General features: G+C 40.5%; 1 protein-coding gene across 4 annotated transcripts in view; it reads right to left on the bottom strand.

The window, feature by feature from the left end:
* LOC129820696 (unconventional myosin-XVI-like) overlaps positions 1-20,224 on the bottom strand; it is a 132,919-nt gene that overhangs the window by 88,868 nt on the left and 23,827 nt on the right. The window lies entirely within an intron of this gene.

The following is a 20,224-nucleotide window of genomic DNA, read 5'->3' as shown; positions in this document are numbered from 1 at the left end:
ATGTTTATATATTTTCCTTTTTGTACTTTAACTACTTGCACATCGTCACAGCACTGTATATATACTGTATATACATAATGACTGTTAAAATGCATTTACTCTTTTGGAACTTTTCTTAGTGTAATGTATACTGTTCATTTTTGATTGTTTATTTAAATTTTGTTTACTATCTATTTCACTTGCTTTTCAATGTAAACATATGTTTCCCATGTCAGTAAAGCCCCTTACATTGAAATTGAAATGAATTGAAATTGAATTGAGAGAGAAAGAAAGAGAGAGTGAGAGAGAAGGAGAGAGGGACTGCAGTGTGTGTATTCTAGTGTGAGAGTGTTAACAATGAGTGACGTTTCATACTGATCTAACAGTTACTGCTTGTGTTCATAACATATTTAGTGTTGAAGGGAAGTGTTTGAACATGTATGTTATGAAACACTCTCTTTAAATCACTGCAGTAGTAGAACACGTGAGAACACATTGTACCCATTTAATCAAATCAAAATCAAAAGTTATTTGTCACATTCCAAACGGGAGGAGACTTAACCGTGAAATGATGCAGTAACACAAGAGGAAACAAATACACAATGTGGAGCTTTATACAGGAAGTACAAGTACCAGATCAATGTGGAGCTATATACAGGGAGTACCAGTACCAAATCAATGTGGAGCTACATACAGGGTGTACCAGTACCAGATCAATGTGGAGCTATATACAGGGAGTACCAGTACCAGATCAATGTGGAGCTACATACAGGGTGTACCAGTACCAGATCAATGTGGAGCTATATACAGGGAGTACCAGTATTAAATCAATGTGGAGCTATATACAGGGAGTACCAGTACCAAATCAATGTGGAGCTATATACAGGAAGTACCAGTACCAGATCAATGTGGAGCTATATACAGGGAGTACCAGTATTAAATCAATGTGGAGCTATATACAAGGTGTACCAATACCAGATCAATGTGGAGCTATATACAGGGAGTACCAGTACCAGATCAATGTGGAGCTATATACAGGAAGTACCAGTACCAGATCAATGTGGAGCTATATACAGGGAGTACCAGTACCAGATCAATGTGGAGCTATATACAGGAAGTACCAGTACCAGATCAATGTGGAGCTATATACAGGGAGTACCAGTACCAGATCAATGTGGAGCTATATACAGGGAGTACCAGCACCAGATCAATGTGGATCTATATACAGGGAGTACCAGATCAATGTGGAGCTATGTACAGGGTGTACCAGATCAATGTGGAGCTATATACAGGGAGTACCAGATCAATGTGAAGCTATATACAGTGAGTACCAGATCAATGTGGAGCTATATACAGGGAGTACCAGCACCATATCAATGTGGAGCTATATACAGGGAGTACCAGCACCAGATCAATGTGGATCTATATACAGGTAGTACCAGATCAATGTGGAGCTATATGCAGGAAGCACCAGTACCAGATCAATGTGGAGCTATATACAGGGAGTACCAGCACCAGATCAATGTGGATCTATACACAGTGAGTACCAGATCAATGTGGAGCTATATACAGGAAGTACCAGTACCAGATCAATGTGGAGCTATATACAGGGAGTACCAGCACCAGATCAATGTGGATCTATATACAGGTAGTACCAGATCAAATGTGGAGCTATGTACAGGGAGTACCAGATCAATGTGGAGCTATATACAGGGAGTACAAGATCAATGTGGATCTATACACAGTGAGTACCAGATCAATGTGGAGCTATATACAGGAAGTACCAGTGACCTGTTAATGTGGAGCTATATACAGGGAGTACCAGTACCAGATCAATGTTGAGCTATATACAGGGAGTACCAGTACCAGATCAATGTGGAGCTATATACAGGTAGTACCAGATCAATGTGGAGCTATGTACAGGGAGTACCAGATCAATGTGGAGCTATATACAGGGAGTACCAGTACCAGATCAATGTGGAGCTATATACAGGGAGGACCAGTACCACATAAATGTGCAGGGGTACAGAGGTATTTGAGGTAGATAGGTACACGAAGGCAGGGTAAAGTGACTAGTCATCAGGATAGATAATAATAAGATATTTGAGGTAGATATGTACATGAAGGCAGGGTAAAGTGACTAGTCATCAGGATAGATAATAATAAGGTATTTGAGGTATATATGTACAAGAAGGCAGGGTAAAGTGACTAGTCATCAGGATAGATAATAATAAGGTATTTGAGGTAGATATGTACATAAAGGCAGGGTAAAGTGACTAGGCATCAGGATATATAATAAGGTATTTGAGGTAGATATGTACATGAAGGCAGGGTAAAGTGACTAGGCATCAGGATAGATAATAATAAGAGTAAAATAAAGAACAGAGTAACAGCAGCATATGATGAGTGTAAAAGTGTATGTGTGCGCGTCTGTGTGTCTGTGTGTTTGTGTTGTCGGTATGTGTGCTTGTGTGTTATGTGTGCAGGCGTGTGTGGTATATATGGATGTGTGTGGGTTTTGTGTGAGAGTGTCAGTGTAGTGTGTATTTGTGTGAGTATAGGGTGTGTATATACACTGAGTGTACAAAACATTTGGCCACTAGGGGCAACAGTGAGTGCTGTTACCTTGAAATAGGTTTTGCTTTGCTAGGGTGTTGTGGATGGGGATGGTGGATTGACATCAGCATCTGCATCTGATGCCAAAGGTTGCATTTTTGAATCCAGGGATATTTTAAGCCAATCCTAAACCTTAATTCCTCATCTTAAAATTTTGGAGTTAATGCCTAAACTTAACCTCAAATACTTCGAAATTTGACATTTGGAACAACTTCGAAATGTGAAGTTTGAGAAACATGGATGAAATTCTAATTCTGTGAGACTGTGAGAGCTTGTTGCTCTACAAGGTGTTGAAAGTGTTCCACAGGGATGCTGGCCCATGTTGACTCCAATGTTTTCCACAGTTGTGTCAAGAAGGCTGAATGTCCTTTAAGTGCTGGACCATACTGGATACATACAAGAAACTGTTGAGTGTGAAAAACCCAGAAGCGTTGCAGTTCTTAACACACTCTAACCGGTAATCCTGGCACCTACCACCATACCCTGTTCAAAGGCACATAAATATTTTGTCTTGCCCATTCACCCTCTGAATGGCACACATACACAATCCATAATCATAGTTATCATCTGGATTCACCTGGTCAGTCTATCATTGAAAGGTGTTCCTAATGTACACTCAGTGTATAGTCTTGTGAGTGTGCATTGAGTCAGTGCAAGATAGTGTCAGAGCAGATAGTCCGCGTAACCATTAAGGAACTATTTAGCGGTCTTATGGCTATTTAGCAGTCTTATGGCTATTTAGCAGTCTTATGGCTATTTAGCGGTCTTATGGCTATTTAGCAGTCTTATGGCTATTTAGCAGTCTTATGGCTATTTAGTGGTCTTATGGTTATTTAGCGGTCTTATGACTATTTAGCTGTCTAATGGTTATTTAACGGTCTTATGGCTATTTTGTGGTCTTATGGCTATTTAGCGGTCTTATGGCTATTTAGCGGTCTTATGAATATTTAGCAGTCTTATGGCTATTTAGTGGTCTTATGGCTATTTAGTGGTCTTATGGCTATTTAGTAGTCTTATGGCTATTTAGCGGTCTTATGGCTATTTAGCAGTCTTTGGATATTTATCAGTCTTATGGCTATTTAGTGGTCTTATGGCTATTTAGTGGTCTTATGGCTATTTAGCGGTCTTATGGCTATTTAACGGTCTTATGGCTATTTAGTGGTCTTATGGCTATTTAGTGGTCTTATGGCTTTTTAGCAATTTTAGCAGTCTTATGGCTATTTAGCAGTCTTATGGTTATTTAACGGTCTTATGGCTATTTAGTGGTCTTATGGATATTTAGCAGTCTTATGGCTATTTAGTGGTCTTATGGTTATTTAGAGGTCTTATGACTATTTAGCTGTCTTATGGTTATTTAACGGTCTTATGGCTATTTAGTGGTCTTATGGCTATTTAGCGGTCTTATGGCTATTTAGCGGTCTTATGAATATTTAGCAGTCTTATGGCTATTTAGTGGTCTTATGGCTATTTAGCGGTCTTATGGCTATTTAGTAGTCTTATGGCTATTTAGCGGTCTTATGGCTATTTAGCAGTCTTTGGATATTTATCAGTCTTATGGCTATTTAGTGGTCTTATGGCTATTTAGCGGTCTTATGGCTATTTAGCGGTCTTATGGCTATTTAACGGTCTTATGGCTATTTAGTGGGCTTATGGCTATTTAACGGTCTTATGGCTATTTAGTGGTCTTATGGCTATTTAGTGGTCTTATGGCTATTTAGCAATTTTAGCAGTCTTATGGCTATTAAGCAGTCTTATGGTTATTTAAATGGTCTTATGGCTATTTAGTGGTCTTATGGCTATTTAGTGGTCTTATGGCTATTTAGCAATTTTAGCAGTCTTATGGCTATTAAGCAGTCTTATGGTTATTTAACGGTCTTATGGCTATTTAGTGGTCTTATGGCTATTTAGCAGTCTTATGGTTATTTAACGGTCTTATGGCTATTTAGTGGTCTTATGGATATTTAGCAGTCTTATGGCTATTTAGCAGTCTTATGGCTATTTAGCGGTCTTATGGCTATTTAGCGGTCTTATGGCTATTTAACGGTCTTATGGCTATTTAGTGGTCTTATGGCTATTTAGCAGTCTTATGGATATTTAGCAGTTTTAGCAGTCTTATGGCTATTTAGTGGTCTTATGACTATTTAGCGGTCTTATGGTTATTTAGCGGTCTTATGGCTATTTAACGGTCTTATGGCTATTTAGTGGTCTTATGGTTATTTAACGGTCCTATGGCTATTTAGTGGTCTTATGACTATTTAGCGGTCTTATGGTTATTTAGCGGTCTTATGGCTATTTAACGGTCTTATGGCTATTTAGCAGTCTTATGGTTATTTAACTGTCTTATGGCTATTTAGTGGTCTTATGGCTATTTAGCTGTCTTATGGTTATTTAACGGTCTTATGGCTATTTAGTGGTCTTATGGTTATTTAACGGTCCTATGGCTATTTAGTGGTCTTATGACTATTTAGCGGTCTTATGGTTATTTAGCGGTCTTATGGCTATTTAGCAGTCTTATGGCTATTTAGCGGTCTTATGGCTATTTAGCAGTCTTATGGATATTTAGCAGTCTTATGGCTATTTAGTGGTCTTATGGCTATTTAGCGGTCTTATGGCTATTTAGTGGTCTTATGGCTATTTAGTGGTCTTATGGCTATTTAGCGGTCTTACGGCTATTTAACGGTCTTATGGCTATTTAGTGGTCTTATGGCTATTTAGTGGTCTTATGGCTATTTAGCAGTTTTAGCAGTCTTATGGCTATTTAGCAGTCTTATGGTTATTTAACGGTCTTATGGCTATTTAGTGGTCTTATGGCTATTTAGTGGTCTTATGGATATTTAGCAGTCTTATGGCTATTTAGCAGTCTTATGGCTATTTAGCGGTCTTATGGCTATTTAACGGTCTTATGGCTATTTAGTGGTCTTATGGCTATTTAGCAGTCTTATGGATATTTAGCAGTTTTAGCAGTCTTATGGCTATTTAGTGGTCTTATGGCTATTTAGCAGTCTTATGGTTATTTAACTGTCTTATGGCTATTTAGTGGTCTTATGGCTATTTAGCTGACTTATGGTTATTTAACGGTCTTATGGCTATTTAGTGGTCTTATGGTTATTTAACGGTCCTATGGCTATTTAGTGGTCTTATGACTATTTAGCGGTCTTATGGTTATTTAGCGGTCTTATGGCTATTTAGCAGTCTTATGGCTATTTAGCGGTCTTATGGCTATTTAGCAGTCTTATGGATATTTAGCAGTCTTATGGCTATTTAGTGGTCTTATGGCTATTTAGCGGTCTTATGGCTATTTAGTGGTCTTATGGCTATTTAGTGGTCTTATGGCTATTTAGCGGTCTTACGGCTATTTAACGGTCTTATGGCTATTTAGTGGTCTTATGGCTATTTAGTGGTCTTATGGCTATTTAGCAGTTTTAGCAGTCTTATGGCTATTTAGCAGTCTTATGGTTATTTAACGGTCTTATGGCTATTTAGTGGTCTTATGGCTATTTAGTGGTCTTATGGATATTTAGCAGTCTTATGGCTATTTAGCAGTCTTATGGCTATTTAGCGGTCTTATGGCTATTTAACGGTCTTATGGCTATTTAGTGGTCTTATGGCTATTTAGCAGTCTTATGGATATTTAGCAGTTTTAGCAGTCTTATGGCTATTTAGTGGTCTTATGACTATTTAGCGGTCTTATGGTTATTTAGCGGGCTTATGGCTATTTAACGGTCTTATGGCTATTTAACGGTCTTATGGCTATTTAGTGGTCTTATGACTATTTAGCGGTCTTATGGTTATTTAGCGGTCTTATGGCTATTTAACGGTATTATGGCTATTTAGCAGTCTTATGGTTATTTAACGGTCTTATGGCTATTTAGTGGTCTTATGGCTATTTAGCTATCTTATGGTTATTTAACATCTTATGGCTATTTAGTGGTCTTATGGATATTTAGCAGTCTTATAGCTATTTAGCAGTCTTATAGCTATTTAGCAGTCTTATGGCTTTTTAGCGGTCTTATGGCTTTTTAGCGGTCTTATGGATATTTAGCGGTCTTGTGGATATTTAGCAGTCTTACGGCTATTTAGCAGTCTTATGGCTATTTAGCTGTCTTATGGTTATTTAACGGTCTTATGGCTATTTAGTTGTCTTATGGCTATTTAGTTGTCTTATGGATATTTAGCAGTCTTATGGCTATTTAGCAGTCTTATGGCTATTTAGCGGTCTTATGGCTATTTAGTGGTCTTATGGATATTTAGTGGTCTTATGGCTATTTAGCGTTCTTATGGGTATTTAGCGGTCTTATGGCTATTTAGCGGTCTTATGGCTATTTAGCGGTCTTATGGCTATTTAGCTGTCTTATGGATATTTAGTGGTCTTATGGATATTTAGCGGTCTTATGGCTATTTAGCTGTCTTATGGCTATTTAACGGTCTTATGGCTATTTAACGGTCTTATGGCTATTTAGCGGTCTTATGGCTATTTAGCTTTCTTATGGCTATTTAGCGGTCTTATGGCTATTTAGTGGTCTTATGGATATTTAGCAGTCTTATGGCTATTTAGTGGTCTTATGGCTATTTAGAGGTCTTATGGCTATTTAGCGGTCTTATGGCTATTTAACGGTCTTATGGCTATTTAGTGGTCTTATGGCTATTTAACGGTCTTATGGCTATTTAACGGTCTTATGGCTATTTAGCGGTCTTATGGCTATTTAGCGGTCTTATGGCTATTTAGCGGTCTTATGGCTATTTAACGGTCTTATGGCTATTTAGTGGTCTTATGGCTATTTAGTGGTCTTATGGCTATTTAGCAGTCTTATGGCTATTTAGTGGTCTTATGGCTATTTAGCAGTCTTATGGCTATTTAGCGGTCTTATGGCTATTTAGTGGTCTTATGGCTATTTAGCAGTCTTATGGCTATTTAGTGGTCTTATGGATATTTAGCAGTCTTAGGGCTATTTAGCTGTCTTATGGGTATTTAGCGGTCTTATGGCTATTTAGTGGTCTTATGGTTATTTAACGGTCTTATGGCTATTTAGTGGTCTTATGGCTATTTAGCTATCTTATGGTTATTTAACATCTTATGGCTATTTAGTGGTCTTATGGATATTTAGCAGTCTTATAGCTATTTAGCAGTCTTATAGCTATTTAGCAGTCTTATGGCTTTTTAGCGGTCTTATGGCTTTTTAGCGGTCTTATGGATATTTTGCTGTCTTGTGGATATTTAGCAGTCTTACGGCTATTTAGCAGTCTTATGGCTATTTAGCTGTCTTATGGTTATTTAACGGTCTTATGGCTATTTAGTGGTCCTATGGATATTTAGCAGTCTTATGGCTATTTAGCAGTCTTATGGCTATTTAGCGGTCTTATGGCTATTTAGTGGTCTTATGGATATTTAGTGGTCTTATGGCTATTTAGCGTTCTTATGGCTATTTAGCGGTCTTATGGCTATTTAGCGGTCTTATGGCTATTTAGCTGTCTTATGGCTATTTAGTGGTCTTATGGTTATTTAGTGGTCTTATGGCTATTTAGCTGTCTTATGGCTATTTAACGGTCTTATGGCTATTTAACGGTCTTATGGCTATTTAGCGGTCTTATGGCTATTTAGCTTTCTTATGGCTATTTAGCGGTTGTATGGCTATTTAGCGGTCTTATGGCTATTTAGTGGTCTTATGGATATTTAGCGGTCTTATGGCTATTTAGTGGTCTTATGGCTATTTAGAGGTCTTATGGCTATTTAGCGGTCTTATGGCTATTTAACGGTCTCATGGCTATTTAGTGGTCTTATGGCTATTTAGCAGTCTTATGGCTATTTAACGGTCTTATGGCTATTTAGCGGTCTTATGGCTATTTAGCTGTCTTATGGCTATTTAGCGGTCTTATGGCTATTTAGCGGTCTTATGGCTATTTAACGGTCTTATGGCTATTTAGTGGTCTTATGGCTATTTAGTGGTCTTATGGCTATTTAGCAGTCTTATGGCTATTTAGTGGTCTTATGGCTATTTAGCAGTCTTATGGCTATTTAGCGGTCTTATGGCTATTTAGTGGTCTTATGGCTATTTAGCAGTCTTATGGCTATTTAGTGGTCTTATGGATATTTAGCAGTCTTAGGGCTATTTAGCAGTCTTATGGCTATTTAACGGTCTTATGGCTATTTAGTGGTCTTATGGCTATTTAGCAGTCTTATGGCTATTTAGTGGTCTTATGGCTATTTAGCAGTCTTATGGCTATTTAGCAGTCTTATGGCTATTTAGCGGTCTTATGGTTATTTAGCGGTCTTATGGCTATTTAGCAGTCTTATGGCTATTTAGCAGTCTTATGGCTATTTAGCAGTCTTATGGCTATTTAGCAGTCTTATGGCTATTTAGTGGTCTTGTGGCTATTTAGCGGTCTTATGGCTATTTAGCGGTCTTATGGCTATTTAGTGGTCTTATGGCTATTTAGCTATCTTATGGTTATTTAACATCTTATGGCTATTTAGTGGTCTTATGGATATTTAGCAGTCTTATAGCTATTTAGCAGTCTTATAGCTATTTAGCAGTCTTATGGCTTTTTAGCGGTCTTATGGCTTTTTAGCGGTCTTATGGATATTTTGCTGTCTTGTGGATATTTAGCAGTCTTACGGCTATTTAGCAGTCTTATGGCTATTTAGCTGTCTTATGGTTATTTAACGGTCTTATGGCTATTTAGTGGTCCTATCGATATTTAGCAGTCTTATGGCTATTTAGCAGTCTTATGGATATTTAGTGGTCTTATGGATATTTAGCGGTCTTATGGCTATTTAGCTGTCTTATGGCTATTTAACGGTCTTATGGCTATTTAACGGTCTTATGGCTATTTAGCGGTCTTATGGCTATTTAGCTTTCTTATGGCTATTTAGCGGTCTTATGGCTATTTAGTGGTCTTATGGATATTTAGCAGTCTTATGGCTATTTAGTGGTCTTATGGCTATTTAGAGGTCTTATGGCTATTTAGCGGTCTTATGGCTATTTAACGGTCTTATGGCTATTTAGTGGTCTTATGGCTATTTAACGGTCTTATGGCTATTTAACGGTCTTATGGCTATTTAGCGGTCTTATGGCTATTTAGCGGTCTTATGGCTATTTAGCGGTCTTATGGCTATTTAACGGTCTTATGGCTATTTAGTGGTCTTATGGCTATTTAGTGGTCTTATGGCTATTTAGCAGTCTTATGGCTATTTAGTGGTCTTATGGCTATTTAGCAGTCTTATGGCTATTTAGCGGTCTTATGGCTATTTAGTGGTCTTATGGCTATTTAGCAGTCTTATGGCTATTTAGTGGTCTTATGGATATTTAGCAGTCTTAGGGCTATTTAGCTGTCTTATGGGTATTTAGCGGTCTTATGGCTATTTAGTGGTCTTATGGTTATTTAACGGTCTTATGGCTATTTAGTGGTCTTATGGCTATTTAGCTATCTTATGGTTATTTAACATCTTATGGCTATTTAGTGGTCTTATGGATATTTAGCAGTCTTATAGCTATTTAGCAGTCTTATAGCTATTTAGCAGTCTTATGGCTTTTTAGCGGTCTTATGGCTTTTTAGCGGTCTTATGGATATTTTGCTGTCTTGTGGATATTTAGCAGTCTTACGGCTATTTAGCAGTCTTATGGCTATTTAGCTGTCTTATGGTTATTTAACGGTCTTATGGCTATTTAGTGGTCCTATGGATATTTAGCAGTCTTATGGCTATTTAGCAGTCTTATGGCTATTTAGCGGTCTTATGGCTATTTAGTGGTCTTATGGATATTTAGTGGTCTTATGGCTATTTAGCGTTCTTATGGCTATTTAGCGGTCTTATGGCTATTTAGCGGTCTTATGGCTATTTAGCTGTCTTATGGCTATTTAGTGGTCTTATGGTTATTTAGTGGTCTTATGGCTATTTAGCTGTCTTATGGCTATTTAACGGTCTTATGGCTATTTAACGGTCTTATGGCTATTTAGCGGTCTTATGGCTATTTAGCTTTCTTATGGCTATTTAGCGGTTGTATGGCTATTTAGCGGTCTTATGGCTATTTAGTGGTCTTATGGATATTTAGCGGTCTTATGGCTATTTAGTGGTCTTATGGCTATTTAGAGGTCTTATGGCTATTTAGCGGTCTTATGGCTATTTAACGGTCTCATGGCTATTTAGTGGTCTTATGGCTATTTAGCAGTCTTATGGCTATTTAACGGTCTTATGGCTATTTAGCGGTCTTATGGCTATTTAGCTGTCTTATGGCTATTTAGCGGTCTTATGGCTATTTAGCGGTCTTATGGCTATTTAACGGTCTTATGGCTATTTAGTGGTCTTATGGCTATTTAGTGGTCTTATGGCTATTTAGCAGTCTTATGGCTATTTAGTGGTCTTATGGCTATTTAGCAGTCTTATGGCTATTTAGCGGTCTTATGGCTATTTAGTGGTCTTATGGCTATTTAGCAGTCTTATGGCTATTTAGTGGTCTTATGGATATTTAGCAGTCTTAGGGCTATTTAGCAGTCTTATGGCTATTTAACGGTCTTATGGCTATTTAGTGGTCTTATGGCTATTTAGCAGTCTTATGGCTATTTAGTGGTCTTATGGCTATTTAGCAGTCTTATGGCTATTTAGCAGTCTTATGGCTATTTAGCGGTCTTATGGTTATTTAGCGGTCTTATGGCTATTTAGCAGTCTTATGGCTATTTAGCAGTCTTATGGCTATTTAGCAGTCTTATGGCTATTTAGCAGTCTTATGGCTATTTAGTGGTCTTGTGGCTATTTAGCGGTCTTATGGCTATTTAGCGGTCTTATGGCTATTTAGTGGTCTTATGGCTATTTAGCTATCTTATGGTTATTTAACATCTTATGGCTATTTAGTGGTCTTATGGATATTTAGCAGTCTTATAGCTATTTAGCAGTCTTATAGCTATTTAGCAGTCTTATGGCTTTTTAGCGGTCTTATGGCTTTTTAGCGGTCTTATGGATATTTTGCTGTCTTGTGGATATTTAGCAGTCTTACGGCTATTTAGCAGTCTTATGGCTATTTAGCTGTCTTATGGTTATTTAACGGTCTTATGGCTATTTAGTGGTCCTATCGATATTTAGCAGTCTTATGGCTATTTAGCAGTCTTATGGCTATTTAGCGGTCTTATGGCTATTTAGTGGTCTTATGGATATTTAGTGGTCTTATGGCTATTTAGCGTTCTTATGGCTATTTAGCGGTCTTATGGCTATTTAGCGGTCTTATGGCTATTTAGCTGTCTTATGGCTATTTAGTGGTCTTATGGTTATTTAGTGGTCTTATGGCTATTTAGCTGTCTTATGGCTATTTAACGGTCTTATGGCTATTTAACGGTCTTATGGCTATTTAGCGGTCTTATGGCTATTTAGCTTTCTTATGGCTATTTAGCGGTTGTATGGCTATTTAGCGGTCTTATGGCTATTTAGTGGTCTTATGGATGTTTAGCGGTCTTATGGCTATTTAGTGGTCTTATGGCTATTTAGAGGTCTTATGGCTATTTAGCGGTCTTATGGCTATTTAACGGTCTTATGGCTATTTAGTGGTCTTATGGCTATTTAGCAGTCTTATGGCTATTTAACGGTCTTATGGCTATTTAGCGGTCTTATGGCTATTTAGCTGTCTTATGGCTATTTAGCGGTCTTATGGCTATTTAGCGGTCTTATGGCTATTTAGCGGTCTTATGGCTATTTAACGGTCTTATGGCTATTTAGTGGTCTTATGGCTATTTAGTGGTCTTATGGCTATTTAGCAGTCTTATGGCTATTTAGTGGTCTTATGGCTATTTAGCAGTCTTATGGCTATTTAGCGGTCTTATGGCTATTTAGTGGTCTTATGGCTATTTAGCAGTCTTATGGCTATTTAGTGGTCTTATGGATATTTAGCAGTCTTAGGGCTATTTAGCAGTCTTATGGCTATTTAACGGTCTTATGGCTATTTAGTGGTCTTATGGCTATTTAGCAGTCTTATGGCTATTTAGTGGTCTTATGGCTATTTAGCAGTCTTATGGCTATTTAGCAGTCTTATGGCTATTTAGCGGTCTTATGGTTATTTAGCGGTCTTATGGCTATTTAGCAGTCTTATGGCTATTTAGCAGTCTTATGGCTATTTAGCAGTCTTATGGCTATTTAGCAGTCTTATGGCTATTTAGTGGTCTTATGGCTATTTAGCGGTCTTATGGCTATTTAGCGGTCTTATGGCTATTTAGTGGTCTTATGGCTATTTAGCAGTTTTAGCAGTCTTATGGCTATTTAGCGGTCTTATGGCTATTTAGTGGTCTTATGGATATTTAGCAGTCTTATGGCTATGGAGTGGTCTTATGGCTATTTAGAGGTCTTATGGCTATTTAGCGGTCTTATGGCTATTTAACGGTCTTATGGCTATTTAGTGGTCTTATGGCTATTTAGCAGTCTTATGGCTATTTAACGGTCTTATGGCTATTTAGCGGTCTTATGGCTATTTAGCTGTCTTATGGCTATTTAGCGGTCTTATGGCTATTTAGCGGTCTTATGGCTATTTAACGGTCTTATGGCTATTTAGTGGTCTTATGGCTATTTAGTGGTCTTATGGCTATTTAGCAGTCTTATGGCTATTTAGTGGTCTTATGGCTATTTAGCAGTCTTATGGCTATTTAGCGGTCTTATGGCTATTTAGTGGTCTTATGGCTATTTAGCAGTCTTATGGCTATTTAGTGGTCTTATGGATATTTAGCAGTCTTAGGGCTATTTAGTGGTCTTATGGCTATTTAGCAGTCTTATGGCTATTTAGCAGTCTTATGGCTATTTAGCGGTCTTATGGCTATTTAGCAGTTTTAGCAGTCTTATGGCTATTTAGCAGTCTTATGGCTATTTAGTGGTCTCATGGCTATTTAGTGGTCTTATGGCTATTTAGCGGTCTTATGGCTATTTAACGGTCTTATGGCTATTTAGCGGTCTTATGGCTATTTAGCTGTCTTATGGCTATTTAGTGGTCTTATGGCTATTTAGCAGTCTTATGGCTTGGGGGTAGAAGCTGTCTCCCAGCATGTTGGTCCAAGAGCCGATGCTTCGGTATCGTTACCAGACGGTAGCAGAATGAACAGTATATGACTAGAACGGCTGGAGTCTTTGGCAATTTGTTTGGCCTTCCTTTGACACCGCTTACTATAGAGATCCTGGATGGCAAGGAGCTCGGCCCCAGTGATGTACTGGGCTGTCCTCACTACCCTCTGTAGCGCCATGCGGTTTAGGGCGGTGCATTTGCCATATCAAGCAGTGTTGCAGCCAGTCAAGACGTTCTCGATGGTGCAGCTGTAGACATTTCTGAGGATCCGAGGGCCCATGCCAAATCTTCTCAGCCTCCTGAGGGGGAAGAGGCGCTGTCGTGCCCCCTTCACAGCTGTGCGCGTGTGTGTGGACCATGTTAAGTCGTTAGTGATGAACTTGACGCTCTCGATCCGCGCCACTACAGCCCCATCGATCTCGTACATGTGTAGGGACACTGTGACCTAGTGCAGCTCAAGTGTTGACCCTGTCCATTGATATAAGTGATAAATACTTCTGCTCTTCTTCTCCAAAGGTGAGGTCCTGCATCACCGGTACTAAGGGGCCTACATATGCTGCTCTGCATGCACTATACAGGCACTAAACACAGATATAGCTACATAACATATGTATGGGTACTGTAAAATGGTGTGTGTGTGTGTGTGTGTGTGTGTGTGTGTGTGTGTGTGTGTGTGTGTGTGTGTGTGTGTGTGTGTGTGTGTGTGTGTGTGTGTGTGTGTGTGTGTGCGTGTGTGTGTGTGTGTGTGTGTGTGTGAAAAAAAGAGAGAGAGACGAGGGACACCTGAGTCCTATTTATCAGCCTGATTCCTCCCTGCCATATGTAAACGGGGACTTGCATGCGTAGTGACATTTGGTGAAATTGCCTTTCTAAAGTCATCTCTTAACATCATCAGTGAAAGGCACGGCTGTGACCGGAGCATCTGTTCCCCTTCAGAGGCATGGAACCCCAAATCAATTCCCATCATGTTGTTACTGTACCATTCCAGAATGATATGGAATATTCCAAGCTGGGGTGTGATTGGTATATAGCTGTTGTATTGAAGTGGTATTGGATGTTACATTCCCAGCAAGCATCATATCTCTGATGAGATTGAGTCTATACTAATGATTTTTTTCTCTTATATGAGGTTAGAATGGGGTCTGGTAGAGAGAGTACCTGGGTATGACAGAGGGGCTCTCTCCCCAGCTGCAGTTAACACCTGATAATCATAATCTAGTCTTTGTGTCTCAATGTCTATAGACACCTGTTTAATATTAGCTCATCTACCCTTTGTTACTCCATATGATCTAACCCAAAGAAGATGTTTTAATATCAGATTTATTCATCGTGATGACATGATTATGTGATTGTGTTGTCATTGATTTATTAGTTAGATTTCATCATACATCATACCAGAGTTTGATAATGGTTGAGATTCTTTTTCATTGTTTGCACTAATACTGTACAGTAGCATCAGCATCAGTGTGTGGGTGGGTGTCGTGCCGTGCAAGCATTACACGTTCAACTGAGACGTCCTGTCGCTTAATTAAGACAAGTGTGATTACATGTGGGAAGGAGTGACATATCTTTCACAATCTGAAGAAGGGAAATCACCCTCTCTCCTCCTCCTCCTCCTCGCTCCTGAAATTAATTCAATTCAATTCAATTCAAAGGCTTTTTTGGCATGGGAAACATATGTTTACATTGCCAAAGCAAGTGAAACAGACAGTAAACAAAAGTGAAATAAACAATAAAAAATTAACAGTAAACATTACACTGACAAATGTTTTAAAGGAATAGAGACATTTATATGTTATACTGTATGGCTATGTACAGTGTTATAACGATGTGCAAATAGTTAAAGTACAAAAGGGGAAAAAAATTAACATAAATATGGGTTGAATTTACAATGGTGTTTGTTCTTCACTGGTTGCCCTTTTCTTGTGGCAACAGGTCACAAATATTGCTGGTGTGATGGCACACTGTGGTATTGCACCCAATAGATTTCGGAGTTTATCAAAATTGGATTTGTTTTCAAATTCTTTGTGGTTCTGTGTAATTTGAGGGAAATATGTGTCTCTAATATGGTCATACATTTGGTAGGAGGTTAGGAAGTGCAGCTCAGTTTCCACCTCATTTTGTGGACAGTGTGCACACAGCCTGTCTTCTATTGAGAGCCATGTCTGCCAACAGCGGCTTTTCTCAATAGCAAGGCTATGCTCACTGAGTCTGTACATGGTCAAAGCTTTCCTTAAGTTTTGGTCGGTCACTATGGTCAGGTATTCTGTCACTGTGAAATCTCTGTTTAGGGCCAAATAGCATTCCAATTTGCTCAGTTTTTTTTTGTAAATTCTTTCCAATGTGCTAAGTAGGCCTCACTGCTCACTGCCTCACTGCTCCATCTACGGCTGCCCCCTGGACACTATGATCACTTGGCTACATAGCTGATGCCTGCTTGACTGTCCATTAATTCACGGTACTCCATTCTGTTTATTTGTGTTTTCTGTTGGCTCTGTGCTTTAACTCAAGATCTGTGTGTAGTTAATCCGACCCTCTCTGCCTAGTCGTCGCCATTTTTACCTTCTGTTGCTGTGTTAGCTGACTAGCTGCTGTTATCTCACCTGTTGTTTTAGCTAGCTCTCCCAATCAAGACCTGCAATCACTTTATGCCTTATTTTATGTCTCTCTCAAATATCAATATGCCTTGCATACTGTTGTTCAGGCTAGTTATCATTGTTTTGGTTTGCAATGGACCCCGTAGTTCCACTCTCCGTACCTCTCATACCTCCTTTGTCCCACCGCCCACACATGCGGTGACCTCACCCATTGAGACCAGCATGTCCAGAGATACAACCTCTCTAATCATCACCCAGTGCCTGGGCTTGCCTCCGCTGTACCCGTGCCCCACCATACCCTGGTCTGCACATTATGCCCAGAATCTATTCTACCACGCCCATAAATCTGCTCCTTTTATTCCTTGTCCCCAACGCTCTAGGCGACCAGTTTTGATAGCATTTAGCCGCACCCTCATCCTACTACTCCTCTGTTCCTCGGGTGATGTGGAGGTAAACCCAGGCCCTGCATGTCCCCAGTCACCCTCATTTGTTGACTTCTGTGATCGAAAAAGCCTTGGCCTCATGCATGTCAACATCAGAAGCCTCCTCCCTAAGTTTGCCTTACTCACCGCTTTAGCACACTCTGCCAACCCTGATGTCCTTGCCGTGTCCGAATCCTGGCTTAGGACGGCCACCAAAAACTCTGAGATTTCCATACCCAACTATAACACTTTCCGTCAAGATAGAACTGCCAAAGGGGGAGGAGTTGCAATCTACTGCAGAGATAGCCTGCAAAGTTCTGTCATACTTTCCAGGTCTATGCCCAAACAGTTCGAACTTCTAATTTTAAAAATGAATCTCTCCAGAAATAAGTCTCTCACTGTTGCCGCCTGCTACCGACCCCCATCAGCTCCCAGCTGTGCCCTGGACACCATCTATGAATTGATCGCTCCCCATCTAGCTTCAGAGTTTGTCCTGTTAGGTGAAATAAACTGGGATATGCTTAACACCCCGGCAGTCCTACAATCTAAGCTTGATGCCCTCAATCTCACACAAATCATCAAGGAACCCACCAGGTACAACCCTAAATCCGTAAACATGGGCACCCTAATAGACATTATCCTGACCAACTTGCCCTCCAAATACACCTCTGCTGTCTTCAATCAAGATCTCAGCGATCACTGCCTCATTGCCTGTATCCGCCACGGGTCCGCGGTCAAACGACCACCCCTCATCACTGTCAAACGCTCCCTAAAACACTTCTGCGAGCAGGCCTTTCTAATCGACCTGGCCCGGGTACCCTGGAAGGATATTGACCTCATCCCGTCAGTTGAGGATGCCTGGTCATTCTTTAAAAGTTACTTCCTCACCATATTAGACAAGCATGCTCCGTTCAAAAAATGCAGAACCAAGAACAGATATAGCCCTTGGTTCACTCCAGACCTGACTGCCCTCGACCAGCACAAAAACATACCGTGGCGAACTGCAATAGCGTCGAAGAGCCCCCGCGATATGCAACTGTTCAGGGAAGTCAGGAACCAATACACGCAGTCAGTCAGGAAAGCAAAGGCCAGCTTTTTCAAGCAGAAATTTGCATCCTGTAGCTCTAACTCCAAAAAGTTCTGGGATACTGTAAAGTCCATGGAAAACAAGAGCACCTCCTCCCAGCTGCCCACTGCACTGAGGCTAGGTAACACGGTCACCACTGATAAGTCCGTGATAATCGAAAACTTCAACAAACATTTCTCAATGGCTGGCCATGCCTTCCTCCTGGCGACTCCAACCTTGGCCAACAGCCCCGCCCCCCCTGCTGCTACTCGCCCAAGCCTCCCCAGCTTCTCCTTTACCCATATCCAGATAGCAGATGTTCTGAAAGAGCTGGAAAACCTGGACCCATACAAATCAGCTGGGCTTGACAATCTGGACCCCCTATTTCTGAAACTGTCCGCCGCCATTGTCGCACCCCCTATTACCAGCCTGTTCAACCTCTCCTTCATATCATCTGAGATCCCCAAGGATTGGAAAGCTGCCGCGGTCATCCCCCTCTTCAAAGGGGGAGACACCCTGGACCCAAACTGTTACAGACCTATATCCATCCTGCCCTGCCTAGCTAAGGTCTTCGAAAGCCAAGTCAACAAACAGATCACTGACCATCTCGAATCCCACCGTACCTTCTCCGCTGTGCAATCCGGTTTCCGAGCCGGTCACGGGTGCACCTCAGCCACGCTCAAGGTACTAAACGATATCATAACCGCCATCGATAAAAGACATTACTGTGCAGCCGTCTTCATCGACCTGGCCAAGGCTTTCGACTCTGTCAATCACCATATTCTTATCGGCAGACTCAATAGCCTCGGTTTTTCTAATGACTGCCTTGCCTGGTTCACCAACTACTTTGCAGACAGAGTTCAGTGTGTCAAATCGGAGGGCATGTTGTCCGGTCTGGCAGTCTCTATGGGGGTACCACAGGGCTCAATTCTCGGGCCGGCTCTTTTCTCTGTATACATCAATGATGTTGCTCTTGCTGCGGGTGATTCCCTGATCCACCTCTACGCAGACGACACCATTCTGTATACTTCCGGCCCTTCCCTGGACAATGTGCCATCTAACCTCCAAACGAGCTTCAATGCCATACAACACTCCTTTCGTGGCCTCCAACTGCTCTTAAATGCTAGTAAAACCAAATGCATGCTTTTCAACCGTTCGCTGCCTGCACCCGCACGCCCGACTAGCATCACCACCCTGGACGGTTCCGACCTAGAATATGTGGACATCTGTAGGTACCTAGGTGTCTGGCTAGACTGCAAACTCTCCTTCCAGACTCATATCAAACATCTCCAATCCAAAATCAAATCTAGAGTCGGCTTTCTATTCCACAACAAAGCCTCCTTCACTCACGCCGCCAAACTTACCCTAGTAAAACTGACTATCCTACCGATCCTCGACTTCGGCGATGTCATCTACAAAATATCTTCCAATACTCTACTCAGCAAACTGGATGCAGTTTATCACAGTGCCATCCGTTTTGTTACTAAAGCACCTTATACGACCCACCACTGCGACCTGTATGCCCTAGTCGGCTGGCCCTCGCTACATGTTCGTCGTCAGACCCACTGGCTCCAGGTCATCTACAAGGCTATGCTAGGTAAAGTGCCGCCTTATCTCATTTCACTGGTCACGATGGCTACACCCACCCATAGCACGCGATCCAGCAGGTGTATCTCACTGATCATCCCTAAAGCCAAAACCTCATTTGGACGCCTTTCCTTCCAGTTCTCTGCTGCCTGCGACTGGAACGAATTGCAAAAATCTCTGAAGTTGGAGACTTTTATCTCCCTCAACAACTTTAAAAATCTGCTATCCGAGCAGCTAACCGATCGCTGCAGCTGTACATAGTCCATCTGTAAACTACCCACCCAATTTACCTACCTCACCCCATACTGCTTTTATTTATTTACTTTTCTGCTCTTTTGCACACCAGTATCTCTTCTTGCACATGATCATCTGATGATTTATCACTCCAGTGTTAATCTGCTAAATTGTAATTATTCGATTTATTGCCTACCTCATGCCTTTTGCACACATTGTATATAGATTGTCTTTTTTCTACCATGTTATTGACTTGTTTATTGTTTACTCCATGTGTAACTCTGTGTTGTTGTCTGTTCACACTGCTATGCTTTATCTTGGCCAGGTCGCAGTTGCAAATGAGAACTTGTTCTCAACTAGCCTACCTGGTTAAATAAAGGTGAAATAAAATAAAATAAATGTATCTTTTAGTTTTCTCATGATTTGGTTGAGTCTAATTGTGTTGCTGTCCTGGGGCTCTGTGGGGTCTGTTTGTGTTTGTGTACAGAGCTCCAGCTCCAGGACCCTTCTCCAAGTTCATCTCTCTGTAAGTGACAGCTTTGTTATGGAAGGTTTGGGAATCGCTTCCTTTTAGGTGGTTGTAGAAAAAGGCACTTTTTAGGATTTTTATAATTAGCAGGTATCGGTATTCTGCTCTGCATACATTATTTGGAATTAGCCTCTGCTGTGATGGATTCATGTCTCCATCATCTCAGA

The sequence above is a fragment of the Salvelinus fontinalis genome, chromosome 23 (genome assembly GCF_029448725.1).
Source record: "Salvelinus fontinalis isolate EN_2023a chromosome 23, ASM2944872v1, whole genome shotgun sequence".
Taxonomy (NCBI): domain Eukaryota; kingdom Metazoa; phylum Chordata; class Actinopteri; order Salmoniformes; family Salmonidae; genus Salvelinus; species Salvelinus fontinalis.
The sequence above is the reverse complement of the archived record's forward strand: the minus strand, read 5'-3'. Positions and strand labels throughout refer to the sequence as shown.